Genomic DNA, 3,601 nt, shown 5'->3' on the forward strand with positions numbered 1-3,601 from the left:
AATTCAGCACTTGCTGTTAAGCCCTCCTCCGTACTGAAAACTCCTACTTCTGTTGGCCCGAGTGGCAATGTGAAAGAAGACTGTGATGAGATGTTGAGACTCATCAAAAGAAGCGAGTACAATGTTGTAGACCAACTTCTACAAACGCCATCCAAAATATCTGTGTTATCCTTACTCTTAAATTCAGAACCACACCGAGAGGCTCTGCAGAAGGTGTTGGATGTGGCATATGTGGATCACGATGTCACTTTGGAGCAATTCAATAGCATTGTTGCAAATATTACTGCTTGCAACAACCTGAGCTTTTGTGACTCTGATCTCCCTGAGGAGGGAAGAGACCACAACTTGGCTTTACACATATCTATGAATTGTAGAGACGACGCCATGTCCAATGTACTAGTGGACACCGGGTCATCATTGAACGTATTGCCAAAGTCCACTCTCTCAAAGCTATCATATCAAGGGTCTCCCATGAGGCAGAGTGGAGTAGTTGTGAAGGCTTTCGATGGGTCTCGCAAAACTGTGATTGGGGAAGTTGATCTCCTAATCAAGATCGGACCAAGTGATTTTCAGATTACCTTCCAGGTTATGGACATTCACCCATCATATAGTTGTCTCTTAGGCAGACCATGGATTCACGAGGCAGGCGCCGTGACGTCCATCCTACACCAAAAATTGAAATTTGTGAAGAACAAGAAGCTGGTGGTGGTAGGGGGAGAAAGGGCTCTCCTGGTTAGCCATTTGTCTTCCTTCTCTTATATAGATGCTGAGGTTGAAGTTGGAACTCCTTTCCAAGCTTTATCTATTGCTGAGCCTATTGAGAAGAGAACTCCTTCATTTGCTTCCTCCAAAGATGCAAAGTTGGCCATTGAGCGTGGTGCAACCACTGGTTTAGGAAAAATGATTGAGTTAGAAGGCAACGAGTCCCGGGCTGGCATAGGTTTTTCTTCTTGTACTTTAAACGCGCAAGGGTTATTCAAGAGTGGAGGTTTCATCCACACTGGTCTAGGTGAGGAGGCTGCTGCCGTTTTAGAAGAAGATACAAAGGATTCTGGCAACTTCATCATCCCTGGTGGGGTCTGCAACAATTGGGTCGCTGTGCATATTCCAACAGTTGTCCATAAGTCAACGTAATAATTACTTTGTTTGAAAACCCTTCTCCCATGCCAAAAGGAGGAGTGATGACATTGTTGGCGCATAAGTACAATGATATTTTCATTCAATCAATCCATGTTAAATGTTTGTTTTTCCAATTATTTTCCCTTTTTGCTTTTTGCATGAAATTGGTGATCACATAAAACCCTAAAAATAAGAATAAAATCAATCTTTTCATCTGCATAATGATTTGCTTTGTTTGAATTCTAAATCTTTTCATATCCAAAATCATTATGCAGGTTGATTTCTAAACCCATTGAACATAATGACCCAACACCATCTCCCAATTTTGAATTCCCTGTATTTGAGGCAGAGGAAGATGATGTTGAAGAGATTCCTGATGAGATCACCCGGCTACTTGAGCATGAAGAGAAGATCATTCAGCCGCATCTTGAGAATCTGGAAACAGTCAACTTGGGGTCTGAAGATTGTGTGCGAGAGGTAAAGATTGGGGCACTTCTGGAAGAATCTATTAAGAAGGGGTTGATTAAGTTGCTACGAGAATATGTTGACGTCTTTTCCTGGTCATATGAAGACATGCCTGGTCTAGATACTGATATTGTGCAACATTTCCTACCTCTAAAGCCTGAGTGCATGCCTGTGAAGCAGAAGCTCAGAAGAACTCATCCTGATATGACAGTGAAGATCAAAGAGGAAGTTCAGAAGCAAATTGATGTGGGATTCCTGGTGACTTCTATATATCCTCAATGGGTGGCCAATATTGTGCCCGTGCCTAACAAAGATGGAAAAGTCCGGATGTGTGTGGACTATAGAGACTTGAATAAAGCTAGTCCGAAAGATGATTTCCCTCTACCATATATTGATATGTTGGTAGACAATACAGCTAAATTCAAAGTCTTCTGGTTTATGGATGGATTTTCCGGATATAATCAGATTAAAATGGCACCCGAGGATATGGAGAAGACAACATTCATCACACCTTGGGGAACATTCTGTTATCGAGTGATGCCCTTCGGTTTGAAGAACGCCGGAGCCACGTATCGACGAGCTATGACTACCTTGTTCCATGACATGATGCACAAGGAGATTGAGGTGTACGTCGATGATATGATCGCTAAGTCAAGATCGGAGGCTGTACTCCCTGTAGAGGTGGAGATCCCATCAATGAGAGTCTTGATGGAAGCCAAGTTGACTGATGATGAATGGGTTCAGAGTCGTTATGACCAGCTGAACTTGATAGAAGAAAAGAGATTGACTGCCATGTGCCATGGTCAGTTATATCAGCAGAGGATGAAGAAAGCTTTTGATAAGAAGGTCAAGCCTCATGTGTTCCAAGAAGGTGACCTTGTGCTCAAGAAAGTTTTGTCTTTCGCGCCCGATTCCAGGGGCAAGTGGACTCCGAACTATGAGGGTCCGTATGTTGTTAAGAGAGCCTTTTTAGGCGGTGCTTTGATACTTACAACTATGGATGGGGAGGATTTCAATCGTCCTGTGAATTCAGATGCAGTCAAGAAATACTTCGCCTAAAAAAATAAAAACTGAATAGCTCGCTAAGTTGAAAACCCGAAAGGGCGGCTTAGGCAAAAATGAGCGTCTCGGTGGATTCAAAACCCGAAAGGGGGGTCCAGGCAAAAGTTAGAGACATGAAAAATGAATATAGGTATCCCGCTAGATTGAGTACCTCATCCTGGGGCAATCTAGGCAAAAATTAGGGATTTGGCAAGTAACTGCATCCTGACAAGACTTTGTTTTACAATTGTCGTCCGTCAGAGATCCTTGCTCATTATCAGCCAAAGCTTCAAATACATCGAATTCAGAATTAGTGGAGAGATGGTCATTATGTTCAATGTAGCCCTTTTCCAATATATATCACCAATTTCAAATTTGTAAAGATCTATGGAGTCTTGCCATTCGCAGACTACTATTCTATCAAATAAATTTGAGCCTTTTATCCAATTATTGGCACTCTTATCTGTTTCTATTCAACAAATGTTTTGCATGTTTTGATTAAGAAAATATCATTGTTTTAAACAATCAAATTTTTTATAATTTGTTTTTAAGCAAAGTGAACATTCACAATGACGAAAGGATACTTAGGAGATCCTTAGTGCTCTCCCAAGGGTGGTACGATCCCCAACAGGGTAAGATTTTTGTCCATATTCCTGGCATGACTGTATCTCCTCCCTCCGGAACCCCTTGTGGTTTATCCTACCAAGTGGATTGCTTGTTGAGAGTCACCTCTCTTCCCTTTAGCAGAGTAGCAATCTTTCTTCCTCAGCAGCTTGGATCTCTTTGGGCAAGAGTGGTATTTGGTGGTTGATCCCAATAAATCCTTTATCTCCTCGGATAGATTCCCCAGTAGAGTTGTTGGTGTGGTGGACCTTGTCTGTGATAACTCTCATCCCCAGCTGGAATGATTGATGATTCATCCCTTGCAGAGTTCTTTGCTTCCTGGTATCTCTGATCCCCAGCAGATTGGATACTC

The sequence above is a fragment of the Lathyrus oleraceus genome, chromosome 5 (genome assembly GCF_024323335.1).
Source record: "Lathyrus oleraceus cultivar Zhongwan6 chromosome 5, CAAS_Psat_ZW6_1.0, whole genome shotgun sequence".
Lineage (NCBI taxonomy): Eukaryota > Viridiplantae > Streptophyta > Magnoliopsida > Fabales > Fabaceae > Lathyrus > Lathyrus oleraceus.